This window comes from Mustela nivalis (assembly GCF_964662115.1).
Source record: "Mustela nivalis genome assembly, chromosome: 12".
NCBI lineage: Eukaryota > Metazoa > Chordata > Mammalia > Carnivora > Mustelidae > Mustela > Mustela nivalis.
The window spans coordinates 59784136-59802876 of NC_139031.1; the positions used below are offsets into that span (position 1 = coordinate 59784136).

The window sequence follows — 18741 nt, forward strand, 5'->3', positions numbered from 1 at the left end:
ATCTTTTTCTTGTTATTTTTACTTCCAATACTGTTCCAGAATCTTAAAAAGGAAAAAAAAAATAGTTAACTCAATTTTTAGAACTATGCACTTGAGAGCTGGTCCCTCAAAAAACACAGAACAACCCTCCACAGATTCATGCTGTATTTGGGACAGGATGTTGCAGGTTGATATGAATTTTCTCACCTTCTAATACCCTGAAGGAGCAGAATGATACTAAATACCACTTAGCCATACTCTCATGTTTTCTAACATTTGAATCAAATTCTGTGTACTTTCTCACAATGTACTAAAAACAGAGAAGCAATAACAAGTTTAATAACAGGGACTGGACAGTGACCAGCACCTCCCATTTTTTGTATTTTGTAGGAAAATATCAGTGCAAAGAACCACAGCTAGCTTTCTGAATTTTTTTGAAAATTTTTAACCTTCTTCTGATTGTTGTTCCCAAAAGGAATTATAATCTGTTTAAAGGCAAAACTAAAGTGGCTTAAAGAGATTTGTACCTTTATGGGACTTTAATTCTTTAGTGTGGAGGAAAATTAAATTTATATTGCAGGTGAAACTTAAGAATCCAAACCCCCTCACAGAGGCTTTTTGCTTTTTGTACTTCAGAGTCGAGGAAAGACAGTCTTTATTTAGTCAAAGTATTCTACAGTGTTTTCCCTAACCTTCATATTTGCATATAAATGTCCTTTTTATGGAAACTTTGAAGGTTCTTTATGCCATTTCTAATGCATACAGCAAGCACTGTTAACTCGGAAGTATAACTCGTCTGACACTAAATTAGGGCACACTATTATCTACGTGAAATTATTGTGCTCGCTTCGGCAGCACATATACTAAAATTATTTAAAATATGTGGTGTGTTCTGATTTCATCCTAGAATTACTGCTTACAAAAAAATGATGATCTTTAAGCAAGATATGATTGAAAAAGTTTTTCCAGTCTGTTCTGGAATATCTCTTTTAAGTCTGTATTGATCAATGTTTTGAGTTTTTGCTAGAATTACAACTTCATGCTTCAAAGCCCTTACTGTCAAGTTTTTGTACACAAGATTTCAATGCTAATTTTTTATTAATAAATCTTCGCATTATGAAATATTTGTAGGTTTATAAGAGTTACAAAGAAAGCGCAGAGAGTTCCTGCATACCCTTCATCCATTTTCACTTTATGTCAACATCCTACATAACCAAAGCACATGTGTTAAAATAAGCAATTAGCATTGATATTTTACTATTAAAAGAAAAACACTAGACTTTGTTCAGATTCTTCCGTTTTTTTCCAATAATGTCCCTTTTCTGTTCTGGGATCAAATTTCTATTCCAGGACACACAGTCAACAGGGCACTGGAGTTTTATTCATTGCCTTCTACAGTAAGCTGTGATTGGGCTTGCTTGATGGTCCTGAGAAGGTGCTTGTGTTCCTGCTGCTCTTGGCAATTGCACACTCATTTGAACTCCCTGGTTTTAGTAGCTTCTGTGTCCAAACTGTTGAATTAATGTTCTGGGTGGAATTCATAGCCATCAATGACTATAATGATGGTAGAAATGAGATGATGGCAAAAAGAATGTAGAAAAAGAGGTTTAGTTAAGTTGTTTTTAGTAGATAGATCCTTTTCATGCATCAAATCTCAGTTTATAATATATGTCCATCATTGCAGTGTCATGAAAAGACCTAGGACAGTGGTGCCTGGGTGGCTCAGTGAGTTAAAGCCTCTGCCTTCGGCTCAGGTCATGATCCCAGGGTCCTGGGATCGAGTTCCACATCGGGGCTCTCTGCTGGGCAGGGAGCCTGCTTCCTCCTCTCTCTCTCTGCCTGCCTCTCTGCCTACTTGTGATTTCTGTCTGTCAAATAAATAAATAAAATCTTCAAAAAAAAAAAAAAAGACCTAGGACATTTTAAACATTCACAAGGCAACAAGAGCCAGGACATCAATTAAAACCACACACTAAACCTTGTAACTGTAGGCTTAGTTTTCCCAACCATTCAAAAATGGAGATTATGGGACGCCTGGGTGGCTCAGTTGGTTAAACAGCTGCCTTTATTTTTTTTTTTTTTAAAGTCTTTTTTTTTTTTTTTTTTTAAAGATTTTATTTATTTATTTGACAGAGAGAAATCACAAGTAGATGAAGAGGCAGGCAGATAGAGAGGAAGGGAAGCAGGCTCCCTGCTGAGCAGAGAGCCCGTTGTGGGACTCGATCCCAGGACCCTGAGATCATGACCTGAGCCGAAGGCAGCGGCTTAACCCACTGAGCCACCCAGGCGCCCCAAACAGCTGCCTTTAGCTCAGGTCATACTCCCAGCGTCATGGGATCGAGTCCCACATCGGGCTCCTTGCCTCGCAGGGAGCCTGCTTCTCCCTCTGACTCTGCCTGCCACTCTGTCTGCCTGTGCTCACTCTCGCTTGCTCTCTTTCTGACAAATAAATAAATAGAATCTTTAAAAAAAAAATGGAGATTATTTTTATCTAGAATATGTCATTTAGAAAGTTAGTAGATTAAAAATCTTAAGGATTATACATTAAAATATTTTGACATATGTCTTAGTTTTATGTATGTATATATATGTGTGTGTTATATGTTATGTATATATGTATATGCATTATGTATATACTTATACATATAACAAATTTTTCAAAATATTTTAAAGTTTAACCCTTAAGATTTTTAATTCACTTAGCTTTAAAAAAAATACATATGTAGGGGAGCCTGAGTGGCTCAGTGGGTTAAGCCTCTGCCTTCAGCTTAGGTCATGATCTCAGGGTCTTGGGATCAAGCCCAGCATCGGGCTCTCTGCTCAGCAGGGAGCCTGTTTCCCCCTCTCTCCGCCTGCCTCTCTGTCTACTTGTGATTTCTCTCTCTGTCAAACAAATAAATAAAATCTTTAAATATATGTGTGTGTGTGTGTGTGTGTGTGTGTACCTACACATGCATACTTAATTAATGCTAGAAATTTTTCTCTCAGCACTGCTTTAGCTGTGTCAATCAAATCTCGATTTTTTTTTTTGCATTTTTAGATTACCATTTGAATTTATGTATTTTTTTTTCCAGTTTTCATTTGTTTTTGACTCTTGGGGCAATGTTATCTTTTCAATATGGAAAAAAACCAAGTTCAACCGAAAATAGAAATTTGAAGTATAGGACAGGATAAAACCAAGAGAGAGGATGGGAATGGGGAGAGGTTAGGAAGGGAATAGTGAAAGGAAGAGATGAGATGTTGCCAAAAGACAGAGGGTCTCCTTGTCCCCTCTCTGGTGGAATGGCCCAAGTATTTACATGGTAATACATACCTTTCTATATGTACACAGCAGGGCTGGGTTTTTGTTAAGAAAAGATGGGGATAAAGAGCGCCTTTCTGAAGGCATTAGGGACCCAGGTTAGTCCCTCTTCACTTTCTTGGCCCCCTTCTCTGACCAGGGGAGAAGGAAGGAATTCAACATGTGAAGAAGGTTAAGTTAGAGAGGGAAGGAATCCACTCAACAGGGTGGGGCAGACCACTGCAAAGGAAACAACTCAGGACAGAGCTTGGAAGAACTGAAAATGGAGATACTACTGTTAACAGCTTTCCTGAAGCTGAGAGAGGAGCAGGTAGATTCCTGGAAATGAGGATTTCTTTCTTTCTTTTTTTTTTTTTAAGATTTTATTTATTAGTTAGAGAGAAAGATCACAAGTAGGCAGAGCAGCAAGCAGAGGAGGAGGGGGAAGCAGGCTCCCCGCTCAGCAAAGAGCCTGATGCGGGGCTCGATTTCAGGACCCTGAGGTCATGACCTGAGCCAGAGGCAGAGGCTCAACCCACTGAGCCACCCAGATGCCCCAGAAATTAGGATTTTGATAGCCTGTATCCCTCTCCAAAACTGCCCTAGAATAGATAACGCTTCCTCTTCCTCCTAGGTACCTCTACCTGCTGTGAGGTAGTTTGGTTTCCTTTTCACTGAGTTAATACATGGGCTTAGGATGGTGGCCATCTTTCCAGGTTTTCAGCACATGGTTCTAAATGGGATCTGATGAGACCCAGCTTCTTGGAGAATTATCTTAAAAAAGCAAAGGAAAATACCAGTTGGTCGGGTGGGAAAAGTGGACACCAAAAGAAGTACAGGGTTACCTAGATTGGCAGAAATGTAGGTTTCCCAAAAGTGGGAGAGGGGACCTTGAAAAAAACAAAAAATATTGAGCTTCTTTTATGTGCCAAACACTAGTCTAGGACCACACACTCCAAAAAAAGGAAACAAACAAAATAAAACAAGGTAGAGGCAGAAAATGCACATTCTGGGGGGCAGTTGAGGAAGACTGCTGAGGGAACTGAGAAGCCTGAGGTGATGGTCTCTGCCTTATTTTTTCTCTTCCTCTGCGGTGGCATCCTGGTACTGCTGGTACTCAAAGACAAGGTTATTCATATTGCTCTCAGCTTCAATGAATTCCATCTCATCCATGCTCTCACCTGGGTACTGGTGCCAGAATGTGGTCCTAAACTGCTCTGAGATGTGCCTGAAGAGCTCCTGTGGGGCCATGCTATTTGCAGTAAAGGTGACTGCCATCTTGAGGCCACAGGGTGGGATGTCACAGACAGCTGTCTTGACATAGTTGGGGATCCATTCCACGATATAACTACTATTCTTGCTTTGTGCACTGAGCTTCTACTTCCCTCATGGACATCCGACCATGAAAGTTAGCAGCTGTGGTAAGGTAATGGCCTTGGCTGGGGTCACAGGCAGTCATCATGTTCTTGACATCAAAGACCTGCACAGTGAGGGCCTGATATGCTGGCTTCCATGGCTGGTCAGAGGGGCAGGCGGAACCAGGCATGAAGAAGTGGAAAAGTGGGAAGGGCACCATGTTGACTACCAGGTTGCAGAGATCTATATTATCTTTGACTGTATTTTTCTGTATGGCTGTTTGGTGGTTGTTGTTGTTGTTGTGTGTGTGTGTGTGTGATATCTATATATTTGTGTTATATCTTTTTTTATCTTTGTCCATTCTGTGATATGTCTTACAGTCTTTTGGAGTTATTTCTTCAGCAGTTTAAGTTAAATGTAGAAAAATCATTTCCCTTTATCTCTTTTTATTCTCCCCCATTTATAATTTTTTAAAATATTTCCTTTACATATATTAAAAACCATAACAGTGTTAGAACAGTGTTAGTTGTTTCAACTATCAGTAATTTTAAAAACTAAAGGGAAGGAAAGTCTATTTTATTTACCATAATTTTACCGTGTTCCTTAGCATCACATTTTCTTAGTTTTCCTTCATCTGATAATATCTTGAATTTTTCTTCATTGTTGAAGGATAATTTTATTGTGTATAGGACTTTTTTATTGTGTATAGGACTCTAGGTTGACAGAGTTTTGTTGTTGTTGTTACACTAGAAAAATACGGCACTACTCCCTTCTGCCCTCTGTGGTAAAGTATTCTTTTTCTCTAGTTATTTCCAAGGTTGGTCGTTAGTTTTTAAGCTTTCATTATGGTATGTCTTGGCATAGATTTCTTTGGGCTTATCCTGTTTAGGGTTCACACAATTTCTTGAATATGAAAGTTTATGTTCCTTGTCATATTTGGGAAGTATTTAGCCATGATTTAGTACTTTTCTAGCTTCCATGAAGCTAGAAAGTCTTCTCTTCCCCTGAGACTCTGATAACCAGAATGTTAAATTTTTTGTTATAGTCCCAGAAATTCCTGATAGTTAGTCTGTGGATCTATATCTATCTATCAGTCATCTATTGGTGTGTATATTCTCTTTGTTGATCAGACTAATTAAAGGGTTAGATAAGAAAAATCCATAAACATTCTCCCCTGTGAGGTGCAAATAAGACTGAAAAAAATATAGTGATAGAACACAATGTGTCTCTGTAATGAACAATATTTATATAGTTATAATGAGATAAATGCTGTTATGGAATATAAGCTTTTATGATAACTAATATTCAAAAGACAGCAAGCTTAATTGTTATTGAATATAAGGAAAATATTACCAACTTTGCAATAAAAATATAATGTCCTGGTGGCAGAAACTGGATGATAGAGTGATAAAAGGTGGAAAAAATGGTAACACTATCATCTGGCAAAGTAAGGAATCAAAAAATCAAATCTGAGAATGATGGAATAAAAAATGAGTTTTAGCTGTTACCTATTTCACAGTAACTGTGTAAGATATGACTTAGGTGCTCATCAAACTGTATTTTTAGTAATAAAAAAACAACTAATCCAAGTTTCTAGCTGCAGCTTGCCACAACTGAGTTATAGACAGTAAATGTAGAAAAATGTAATATACACTATATGTTGACTTCTCAAAATCATATCATGTTTTAATTTTCTACATTTTTCATGCTTTTCTAATACAGCTTTATTTTCTCTAGAATTGCTTATTATCTTTTATCTTTTCTTTTTGAAAGATAAAGTATTTCCCTTCCTCCTCATATCTTTATTATTTTCAGCATCTTATTTAATTATTCTGTTTCTTAGTATTTGTTGCATTCTTCTTCCTTACACCTGCTGACTTCTTACTCTGATTTGAACACTTTACATCATACTTGAACTGTGCCTTTCCTGGATAGCTTTTAAAATTTTTTTCCAGAAAATTCTACTTTTATTTGTTCTGACATTCTATGCTTTTGTAAAATCTGCAAGATTTTCTGAACTTATGAGTAAGAAGAAGTGAATATTTGTGCCAGATTTGCCATCTGAAACCAGAAGCCCATGTTAGTATTATAAATTTTACATGATTCAAATTAATTGCAAACACCAGGCCAGGAAATATATCACAGAAGCAATAAAGTATATGTGATCCATTAATGCATCCTAAGATTTTATCTCATTTTTATTCCCCTTTAAAAAGTTGACAAATATTTTATATTTATATATTTATAAAATATAGTATATAAGATTTGGTGTATCTCGCCCCAAATCTGAGTAGAATTGTATTCACTAGAAAACAACTTTCAAACGTTAGGCGGAACAAAATGGTGTCCTCATTTAGGGGAATTGTTAATACCATATCTCTTTTTTACAGTTACTAATCTTAAAATGCCTCTTATCTCTAATGATCCTTCAAGGCTGGCAGGAAGTGAAAGTGATGGTGGTGAAGACATATCCACGTGTAAGTGTTAGATTGATTAACTTGTAAGTGTGTGAATGCATAAAAATGTTGAAATCAGGCTCTGTATTTTATTAGCTAATGTAAGTTTTCAGTATGACTACTAAATTAAAATGCTAAGATCTCTTAGATTTTATCTTATTGTTTGTCCCTTTATTAATAGAAGAGACAACTGTGCAAGCCAGTAAGATTTGTGTAGGCCTATATTAGAAATGCTTAATAGTAACAGTAAGTTGGGCGCCTGGGTGGCTCAGTGGGTTAATCCGCTGCCTTCGGCTCAGGTCATGATCTCAGGGTCCTGGGATCGAGTCCCGCATCGGGCTCTCTGCTCAGCAGGGAGCCTGCTTCCTCCTCTCTCTCTCTGCCTGCCTCTCTGCCTACTTGTGATCTCTCTCTGTCAAATAAATAAATAAAAATAAAAATCTTAAAAAAAAAATAGTAACAGTAAGTTAATTTAAAACTTGGTGCTAATGGGGCACCTGGGTGGCTCAGTGGGTTAAGCCGCTGCCTTCGGCTCAGGTCATGATCCCAGGGTCCTGGGATTGAGTCCTGCATCGGGCTCTCTGCTCAGCAGGGAGCCTGCTTCCCTCTCTCTCTCTCTGTCTGCCTCTCTGCCTACTTGTGATCTATCTCTGTCAAATGAATAAAAAAAAAAGAAACAAACCTTGGTGCTAATAATTTTACACTTGTGTAGTCTTCCTAAAATTGTATGCATTCTCTGCTATCAATCCAGCAAGATTTCAAATGTTGTGAGATTTTTATGATTCAGCGCAGCACTTAGCAGACCGCTTTGCTCAAGATAAGTATTATATTAAACCTGAATAAGTGGTTGATTTTTGGATTATTGAATTCAGATCTCTGGTTGTAGTATAGTATGAAAAAACCTTTTGAGGTAATTAACCTGGGCTTTATTTTAGAGAAAGGATATTCAAAACCATTTTGGGGTGAGCAGATGGCAGCTTTTGGGTTTATGTGTCTGGAAGAGATATAATGTCAGAGCCTATTGTGTAGAGAACACAGAATTCTAAGCCAAAACTGAAAATTACAGTGGTGGAGTCAGTAGCAAAAGGGATAGATGAGAAAAAATGGCTTAACACTCTTATTGTTTCCTGATATTATTTCCACAACTAGAAATTCCTCTTATAATTGTGAATTTAGCAAGATGTAAGATATACATGTTCAGCCTTTCTTTTAAACATGACATTTTTTTCTTCATGAGAAATAAATTACTGATCACACCCAGATTTGAAAATAATTCTGCTTTATTTTAGATGCCTTAGATGTTCACCCAAAATTGGAAAAGTTTCAGTGAGAAAAGGGCCATCTGAATCATCTACCCGGAATTCTTATAATCTGTAAGAAGGGCAATTAAAATCCTTGATAATTAAATACTTAATATTCACCTAGCTGTTTAGTTTTAGGTCAGCTTTATGTATTCCTATCTAAGAAATTTGCTTTCTAGTTTTCTGAAATTCAGGAGAACTCTCTACTATCTATTATATACTTAATCCAAAAATATAAGCATAATTTTAGACTCTTCTGCCCAATTTAATTTATTCCACCACCAAAATAAGCCTGGAATCCATTCAGTTCTATGTGCATTTATTGTCAGTGTCCTCAACTAGACTGCAGTCGTGATAGCCGTACTTACCCTGTCTCCTCTTGTCCATTCTCCAGTATATGCCCTTTTTAAAATACAGATCTGAATATGTCATTTCTCTCTTAAAATCTTCCAACAGCTTCCAACAGGCCTTTAAATAAATGCTCCCCCCCCAAATTCCAACAATCTGACCTTTAGTTGCCTTTGCAGTCTCATATGCACAAACCTACTATTTGCTGAGTTCCTGCCAGCCACTTTGGCTTTCTGTTTGAGCAGACGATGCTTTCTACTGTTTACGGCTTCCTTGCATACTATTCCATCTTCCTGGAATCTGTCCTTTCTCTTTAACTTATCTAAATGGCAGTCCTCCTTCACATCTCAATAGGAACATTGCTGTGCCAATAAACGTCTCCTAATACATGGAAATAAGCAAATTATACATTTCCCTAGCACTTTGAAAATCTACTTTCAACATTTTGCTCATAACAGCTTCTCAACAGTTAGTAAAAACTGGTGCAGTTTTCCTTCACTGCTAAATGTTGAGAGTGAACTCCATAAGGAAGGGAACTATTTTGTTAACCAGGTCTACATCTGAAGCATGATATTGTCTGGTAGGTAGCAGGCATGCAATAAATATTCATTAGCCTAGTGACAGATCAAGTAATTTAGAATTTAATACATAGTTTTATATACCTACAATATTTTCTTCCCAGTTTACTTGCATCCCTTACCATGCTGAGCTTGGTCAGGGTAGCAGATGAAGCAAAGGGAGAAGGTTGGATGTAAAGACTGGATGAAGAACTGCAGAGTGAGAAAGCAATGAGAAGGTAAGAGAGAAACACTCATATTGGAGAAGATCTTCTTTAAACATAACAAAACAAGATCCAGACGGCTTTTCCATTTTTTTTCCCTTTCAACACAAACTTTGCCATAGAGTTGAATATTACAATTTGAAGGTAATTAGAGTATTGTCTCCATATCTTTATTCCTATTGACTTCTGGCATTCATGTTGGTCATTAACACTTCCGCTGCAAAGTGACCATGGGAAGGGAGGCAATTTGCTTCCTGTTGACAGTTTGTAATATGATTGATGGGGGCAGAAGGTGAAACTATGTGGTAAAATGAGTTTTTTGCATTATCTGTGGATTTCATATATCAATGCCAGTATTTCTCAAACTGCAGGTCAAGACTCCAGAGGGAAGGGTTACAATATAATTTAAGGGGTTTCATATATGGGAACTATTTGGAAGTGGAAATTGTGGGCTATCCTGAGAATATGAGTCTTTTTTTTCCCCTCAGCTCTCTGTATTTCCTTCTTCCTAATCTATTACAATTTTTTTTTAACAAAATCCTGCCAATCAGAGGATAAAAATTGTTTAAGTCATACTAGTCATAGTGTAAACCATTTAAAACGAACATTAGAGAGTGTTAAAATCCCTGGTCTTTACAGTGCTGCTTGCAGAACCTTGCATAGTGCCTTAAAATTAATTGATATCTTTAGGTTGATTTGCTTTCCATTTATTCACAGGAAGATGACTGTTTTATGAAAGAAAATAATAAAGATGTGGAAGAGATAGTTGCTACTTATTTTATTAAATACTGGTTACGTTAGAGAAGGAGAAAAATGAAAACTGAAAAAATTATTTTTACTTGATGAAGATGTTTTGAGTTTCTGATATAGTTTTAAACCCAGAATTAACCATATTTCCCAGGGTATGTTTACATTTTCTGTTTGATCTCAGCCTTCAGTTTTGCTATTGTGTTCCATTTTTCTATTTCCTTTTGCATCATCTCTCTATTTTATCTAAGAAAAAGTCTTTTTTTTGTGGACCGTGAAGATTTCTATTACTTCTCTAAAATTTTATTATCTAATTAACACTCATGTTGGGTCAAACAACTTTGGTTGACTATTGAACCCATGTGAACATTTTTCTTTTCAGTACATAAACATGGAAAATAATGGAAGAAAATATGAATCATTTTCCTTATCTAAATATTGCCAAAAGAAATAAAAAATTATGATAAAATTTAGTTAAAATTATTTGTTATAGGTGATGTTATTATCAACTAACAGTCCAGCTTAAAAGCATCATAGGTAGATAAGCTGATACTGTAGTAATATATTCTATTTTCTTATTATGCATCATTAAAATGAAATTAAAGGAATTCTTTTTTTTTTAAGATTTTTATTTATTTATGTGACAGACAGAGATCACAAGTAAGCAGACAGGCAGGCAGAGAGAGAGGAAGGGAATCAGGCTCCCTACTGAGCAGAGAGCCCTACGCGGGGCTCGATCCCAGGACTCTAAGATCATGACCTGAGCCAAAGGCAGAGGCTTTAACCCACTGAGCCACCCAGGCACCCCAGAAATTAAAGGAATTCTTAAAACTCCAGTTAGTTATTCTTCTAAAAATGTTTTAGTATTTTTGTATCAACTTCTAAGGACAAGTTTTGACTGCAAGTGATAGACGCCCTATTCAAACTCTCTAAAGCATGAGAGAGGATTCATTGGCCAATAAAACTGAATTGCTAAGGTGACTGCCAGTTGGAAACTGTGATGAGCACCAGGAATCTCTCAGTTTATGTGTTGGTATCATGCGATTTCTCACACATTGCTTTCTTCACAAAACCAAAACCATGGCATATGATAACACTTTTCTCACATCCTTAAAGATTTGCAAGAAAGAAAAGTAAGAACTTTCCTTTTCCAAATCTTGGGAAGAAAGTCTTGCTAACATGTCCTGAATTAATATCCGTGGCCTGACATAACAGGAAGTGGTTGCATTATGATTAGCCCTGTTTGCGTTTCCTGCCTGTTCCCAGGTAATCAGAAAAAGAGAATTTAGAACAGAATGGGGAAATTACTGTGAGTTCTGGAAGTTGCCCCAGTATGCATCTACAAAATTTTCATATGCACTTAAATAATCCAAATTATATAACACATATGCAACACACACACACACTGGCAAGCCAAAAACTCTGAAAAATATTGTGTGCATTAAAATCTTATGACCCAGGATTGTCTGAAGTCATTCAGTGGTATATTTCATCACTGTTTATTAAATTAAGATTTTTCTCGAACTTAGATTTTAGGTAGTTAAAATATAATGCAAATAAGATATAATTTAGGTAGTTAAAATATAATGCATTAGTTTCTGGAGTAGAAGCCAGTGATTCATTACATCAAACACCTAGTGGTCATCTTAACAAGTACCCTCTTTACTACCCATCACCCATCTAGCCCATCCTCCACCCACCTCCCTCCATCAACCCTCAATTTATTCTCTGTCATTAGGAGTCTCCTATGGCTTGTGTCCCTCTATCTGTTTTTTTCTTTTCCCCGTTCCCATATGTTGTTCATCTGGTTTCTTTCTTAAATTCCACATATGAGTGAAATCATATGTATTTATCTTTTTATGACTGACTTATTTCACTTACCATAGTAAACTGTAGCTCCATCCACGTTGTGGCAAATGGCAAGGTTTCATTCTTTTTTATGGCTGAGCACTATTCCATTGTGTGTGTGTGTGTGTGTGTACCACATCTTCTTTATCCATTTGTCAGTCAGTGGACATTTGGGCTCTCTCCATAGTTTGGCTATTGTTAATAATGCTGCTGTAAACATCAGGGTGCATGTGCCCCTTCAAATCACTATGTTTGTATGCTTCCAGTAAATACCTAATATTGCAATTGCTGGATCATAGGGTAGTTCTATTTTTAACATTTTGAGGGACCTCCATACTATTTTCCAGAGTGACTGCACCAGTTGGCATTCCCACCAGCAGTGCAAAAGCGTTCTCCTTTCTCTGCATCTTTGCCAACACTGGTTGTTTTTTGTGTTGTTAATTTTAGCTATCCTGACAGGTGTGAGATGGTATCTCATTGTGGTTTGGTTTGTTATTTCCCTGATGATGAGTAATGTTGAGCATCTTTTCATGTGCCTCTTACCATCTAGATGTCTTCTTTGGAAAAGTATCTATACATGTTTTCTGCCAGTTCCTTAACTGGGTTATTTGTTCTTTGGGTGTTGAGTTTGATAAGTTCTTTGTAGATTTTGGATGCTAACCCTTTATCCAGTATATAATTTGCAGATATCTTCTCTCATTCCATAGGCTGCCTTTCAGTTTTGTTGATTGTTTCCTTTGCCGTGCAGAAGTTTTTTTTTTTTTTTTTTAATCTTGATGAACTCAATAGTTCATTTTTGAATAAACTACTAGTTCATTCCTTAAACCAGTAGTTCATTTCTGCTTTTGTTTCCCTTGCCTGTGGTGATATGTCTAGTAAGAAGTTACTACGGCTGGGGTCAAAGAGGCTGTTGCCTGTGTTCTCTAGGATTTTGATGGTTTCCTGTCTCACATTAAGGTCTTTCATCTGTTTTAAATTTATTTTCATATATGGTGTAAGAAGGTGGACCAGTTTCATTCTTCTGCATGTTGCTATCTAGTTTTCCCAGCAACATTTGTGAAGAGACTGTCTTTTCTCCATTGGATATTCTTTCCTCTTTGTTGAAGATTAGTTGACCATACAATTTTGGGTCCCTTTCTGGGTTCTCTATTTTATTTATTTATTTATTTATTTGACAGAGAGAGAGATCACAAGTAGGCAGAGAGAGAGGAGGAAGCAGGCTCCCTGCTGAGCAGACAGCCTGATGTGGGGCTCAATCCCAAGACCCTGAGATCATGACCTGAGCCAAAGGTAGAGGCTTTAACCCGCTGAGCCACCCAGGCACCCCATGGGTTCTCTATTCTGTTCCATTGATCTTTGTGTCTGTTTTAGTGCCAGTACCATACTGTCTTGATGACTACAGCTTTGTAATATGGCTTGAAATCTGGAATCATGATGCCTTCAGTTTTGTTTTTTCTTTTTCAGAATTACTTTGGCTATCAAGGGTCTTTTCTGGTTTCATACACATTTTAGAATGGATTCTTAGCTTTGTGAAAAATGCTGGTGGTATTTTGATGGGGTGAACTAAGATGTTTTAAAGAAGGAGCCTACTACTGACTTTTAAATTTAGGCACTGATATATTTCAGGTAAGTAAATATATTTGTAAGCTGAGCAGAGGAAGTATCAAAGAATATAATTTATTTTTATAAAATATTTTAAAGAATCTATATGTGAGACAAAAAAATTTCAGAAAAATTCTTCATGCAACATCAGAAATATATTTACTTCATATTTATTTCAACGCATTCATTAGACAAATATGAAATACAGAGAAAAAAATCCCTTATAGCTTAAAACCAGTAAACTGTCAAATATCTTTAATAGAATTACAATGTCAAATCATACAATAAAAGAGAAAGGTCTGTAGGATATATCATCATTAAAGATCTATCACATTGCTTAGAGAGACCAGTATTGACTGGTTATCTTAATAAATAGATTCAAATGAGTTTTTTTTAATATGTTAGCATATGTAATCTTGTTTTTAGACTTATTTCTGAGGTCCTAAAGGATGATTTGCTTTATTTGTAAACCCATCCATTATTTCATTTAATCATAATATGATTGTGAGTACAACACTTCTTCCCTGGATAAGAATCATTATGGGCATAAGGAAGCTGCTGAGAAATAATTCTTAACAACAAGTATAGATATCTTAAAGTGTAAAAAAGAAATTATCAGAGTCTCTATTAATACAGACAACAGAGCATTTAGAACAACGCACTCAATGCAAACAATTAAAAATTCCTAAGAAAAAATATCTTGGCAAACTTCAGCTTTGGGTCAAGATGGAATGACAGAGATTGGATTTATCCTCCTGTCTGAAGAATAAAAACAAAATCTATACAGGATGGTTTTCAAGACAGTGGACATCAGGCAATTAAGATGAAGAGTAAAAAAAAAACTCTTTGAGAGAGTTTTCAGTTTACAACACAGGGAAGGGGAAATTAGGTGGAGTTCAGTAGACATAGTGAGTCTATGGAACTGAGTGTTCAATGAAACCAAGGCAGCAATAGTTCACAGAATAGATTTTTGGAGAGAAAGGAGTAGCACAGAGAGAAAACTCCAGAGATTTCCTACATTCAGAGGACCCTCCATCAAGAATTCAGCTGATTACCAATCAACACGTGTGTGTGAGGACGCAAGGCTGGGGAAATAACCTTCCTGATATAATGATGCTCAGTGCTCACATAGGGCCAGGGATAGTGTTACTAAACACACTGGAAAATCTCAATTGTAATGGAGCATTGGGCAGATTACAGAGAATCTTTCCTCAGTAAAAGAACAAATGACACTAGATTGACCACTGCATTGTTCTCATAAAACAAATGTTACAAGAAAGACCAGAAAAGGTAATATTGTTTCCAAGTAATTTAACTGGTTCCTAGAAAAATAATACTTAAGAATATATACAGGGACAAAAAAATTTTTAGCATCCAACAAGTTAAAATTTACAATAAAAATTTATCAGCTTTTTTTCTAAAAGCAGGAAAATGAGACTTATACTGGCAAGATAAATCTAACATGCAAAACTGATTAAGGGTTCAAGGACTTTTAAAAAGTTACTAAAAGATACTCCATATGATCAAATTTAAGTGGATATGTAGAAGATATAAAAATGACCCAGATATAACTTCTGAAGATGAAAACTGTAATGTATGAGGTGAAAAACACATGGGATGGGATCAATGGCAGATAACCCTTGGCAGAAGAAAAAAATTAGTGAAATTGAAGATACAGTGATAAAAACTACTCAAAATGAAACCCAGAAGAAAAAAAGAAAAGGAAAAAAGCACAAACTCTGTTAACTTAGAATTCTATACCTATAAAAAATTCCTTTCAAAACAAGGCTAAATACTTTGTTAGCATACAAAAGTAGAAAGCATCTGTAAACTGCATACCTACACTATAAAATAGTTTAAAGTAATTTCCTTAGCCAGAAAGAAAATACCACGTGAAAATATGAATCCCCAAAAAGACATGAAGTTCACAGGAAATGGTAACTAGATAAATAAATACTTAAGATTTGTTTCATATTACTTAATTATCTAAAAGATAAGTAACTGTTTAAACAAAAATAATAACAATGTAGTGTGAGGTAGATGATATATATATATATAATTGAAATGAAAAACAATAGCGTATATTGAGAGAGGGATATTGAACTATACTGTTCTAAGATTCTTACACTTTCCACGTAGTGGTAATAGGTGAAAAAAGATTGTGAAAACTTAGACATGTGTCCTGTAAGTCCTGAAGCACCTATTTATGACAAAGTTATAGTTAAAAAGCTTATAAGGGTGATAAAATGATAGAAATCTTAATTAATCTAAAAAACTGTGGTAAGAGGAAAACAGAAACAAGGAAAAGATGGGAAAAATAAGAAATAAATTGCAAGATAATAGATTTGAAGCTAACCATATTAATAAAAGATTAAGTTTAAATGATGTAGAAATTTCAAATAAAATACAGAGATTGTTAGAGGTATAAAAGGAAAGAAAAAAGATCTATAGAAAAAGGAAGGAATGGAAAGAGTGTTAGATCTATATAAGGAAAGAGGAAACATCTCAAATCAATGACTTCAATATCTACAATGAGAAAAAAAGAACCCAAAAATGGACCCACAACTATACAGTCAACTATTTTTCAAGAAAGCAGGAAAGAATATCCAATGGGGAAAACAACAACAACAAAAGAGTCTCAGATAAAAAGCAAACCTGCAGGCTGCCTGTGAGAAACAAATTTCAAACATAAATATAGATAGAAGTAAGTTAAAAGTAAAAGAATGGAAGAATTTATACCAGCCTAACACGTTATAAAACAAAATCTGAGTCATCATTTTAATGTCAGACAAAATAGCATTCAGAACAAAATATCTTAATTAGAGATAAACAAGTTTATTTTGTAGAGATAAAGAGGTCAATTTACTGAGACTTATGTACCTAGTAGTGGAGCTTGAAAATACGTAAGGTAAGAACTGCTAAAACCACAAGAAGAAATAGACTAACCCACAATTATAGTAACAGATCCTCTCAATAACTGGTAGAACAGAAAAAAGAAAGATTATGAAGAAAGTAGAAGATTTGAACAACGTTGTGAATTGACATCATGCCATTGCATTTATGAAATGCTCTACCCAAAACCAAACATTCTTTTCTTGTACTCAAAAAACAAACATTTGCCAAAATAGACTGCATTGGACCATAAAACAAATCACAAGAAATTGAAAGGGATCTAAGTCAACCAATGTATATTACTGACCACAGTGGAATTAAGTTAGAAATCACTCATAGGATGCTCTCTGGAAAAATCCTCCAAAATTTAGAAATTCAGTAATATCCTTCTAAATAACATGAATCAAAGAAAAAAAATCTTTTGAATTGATAAAGAAAATGTATCAGTTTTGTGTAATGGTACTAAAGCAGTATGAAGAGGAAATTTATAGCACCAAAAGCCTATATAAGAAAGAAGAAAGATCTCAAATCAATGACTTCAGTATCCACCATAAGAAAAAAAGAGCAAAATAAAACCAAAGTAAGTGGGAAAATAAATAATCAAGACCAGAGCAGAAATCAATGAGAATAAGTGCAAGATTGCAGAATAAATAGACCTAGCCTTGTTCTCCTACAGAGACATGGACTTAGCAATATGTGACCAAAATATCTTTATGGGAACTCCAGGAACCACTTAAGTTGTAATAACCCAAGCAGATAACAAAAATTTAGAACAGCTAAATTGAAATGAATGGGAAGAATTATTTAACTTTACTCCCAATTGTCCCACCCCCAAGCCAACACAGTCAGTGTCATTAGAGAGAACTCTAGCTCATGCCTTCTCCCGGGGGAAGCAGACAATTGGAGCATGTGTCCAATGTGCAAGATTTTTAGAGGGCTGCCTGGGAGACTTCTTTCTTATCTGACTTGAAGCACTGGCTTAGTTGGAACCAGCATAATTTTCCATGGGGGCCACTAAAAGTAAGGGAAAACGGGAGTAGCTTGATCTTTCACTGGAGGACTTGAGGTGGCACAGAGGCCAATGTAACTTCGTGTTATTGGGAAAATGCACCCAACTCATGGCTTCTTTGGGGGAAGGGAGAGGGGAGGAGCTTTCATTTGGATTTACAGAGTGCTGCCTGAGAAACTGGTTTCTCTCTGGCCTCACTTGGAACCCTGATAGGGAATCAGGATACTTGGATGCCTCAGGGTTGCTGAGAACAAAAGGGAGTTGAATAGTTTACTACTGTAGCACCTTTGAACTTGCAGTATTGCACAGTCACCAGAGGGAGCAAGAAATTATGAGTTCCTGAAAAAGAAACTAGCAAATCTCTAATTGGGAAATTTGTAAGCTTACAGATACCATATCCCCACCCCATAAAAGGTTTCAGAGGCCCCCTAGGATCTATAGCTGGGTTAATTGGTGAAAGTCTTTCCCCCACTGAAAGCCAGCCAAAAGGACTGACAGAAGTGCTGTTTGTTTGTTTTTCAAATGCAAAAGCTCAGAAAAAAAAAAATCACTGGACACAAAGAAACATAGAAACATTGTCCAGTCAAAGGAACAAAATAAACCTAAAGAAATGGAGATCTATGAGTTACCTGACAAAGAATTCAAAGTAATTGTCTTACGAGAAGTCAGTGATCTACAAAAGAACACAGATAAACAAACAATATCAAGAAAATACATGAACAAAATGAGGACACCAACAAGGAGAAAGTATAGAGAAGAATCAACAAATTCAATAACTGAATTTGGATTCAGTTGAATCAGAATTCAACTGAATTGGAAAATTCACTAGAGGAACTTCAATATTGAATTTGATGAAACAGAAGAAAATAGTGAGCTCAATGACAGGCAATTTGAAATTATTGAGTCAGAAAAAAAATATAGAGAAAAGTGAAGAAAGCTTAAGGAAATCAAAAAACACCATTAAGCAGCCAATATATATTTATGGGAGTTTGAGAAAGAAAAGGGTGGTGGGGTAGAGTATTTGAAGAAATAATGGCTGAAAATTTTCAAGTCTAAGGAAAGAAATGGACACCTAAGTTCAGGAAGCTCAAAGAATTCCAGCTAGGATGAATCCAAAGAGCCCCACACCAAAAGACACATTG

At 36.0% G+C, this 18741-nt stretch overlaps 1 long non-coding RNA gene across 3 annotated transcripts in view; it reads left to right on the forward strand.

The window, feature by feature from the left end:
- The window catches only part of LOC309845424, a 102556-nt gene that overhangs the window by 50600 nt on the left and 33215 nt on the right, over positions 1-18741 (forward strand). For 2 of the 3 annotated variants that reach the window (XR_014301285.1, XR_014301286.1), the window contains 2 exons: positions 7006-7092; positions 9403-9516. This is a non-coding gene — a long non-coding RNA (uncharacterized lncRNA). Of the gene's footprint in view, positions 1-7005; positions 7093-8360; positions 8445-9402; positions 9517-18741 lie in introns of all 3 variants that reach the window. The other variant, XR_014301287.1, reaches the window with a different exon arrangement.